Consider the following 384-nt stretch of genomic DNA (forward strand, 5'->3'; position numbering starts at 1 on the left):
TCTGCCTTGGACCCTTGATGCTTTACTGGGACCATCTGGCTCCTGGCTGACCGTTTCCCTGGGCCATAACTCCTGCGGTTCCCCGTCCCTGCTCCCTGTCTCCTAGTCGGAGGGGGCTGCTGGGGATGTTCTCTCTCCCCAACAGATTTGGGGTCAAGCAAGGAGGAGGAGAAATGGCAGCAGGATGCTCCTGAGCAAGAAGATGCACTGGTGGAACCCCCAACCTCCAGCCAGCAGCGGTCCCCAAGGAGCCATCTTGGAGGATCCCCACTCCCAGGGGTCAACGGGAGGGATGAGGCACCCAACACCTGCCAGGAATGTGGGAGAAGCTTCCGTTGCCGCTCAGCGTTGGTGAACCACCATCGGATACACACGGGGGGGAGG

Source organism: Fulmarus glacialis, unplaced genomic scaffold (assembly GCF_000690835.1).
Source record: "Fulmarus glacialis isolate BGI_N327 unplaced genomic scaffold, ASM69083v1 scaffold8280, whole genome shotgun sequence".
Classification (NCBI taxonomy): domain Eukaryota; kingdom Metazoa; phylum Chordata; class Aves; order Procellariiformes; family Procellariidae; genus Fulmarus; species Fulmarus glacialis.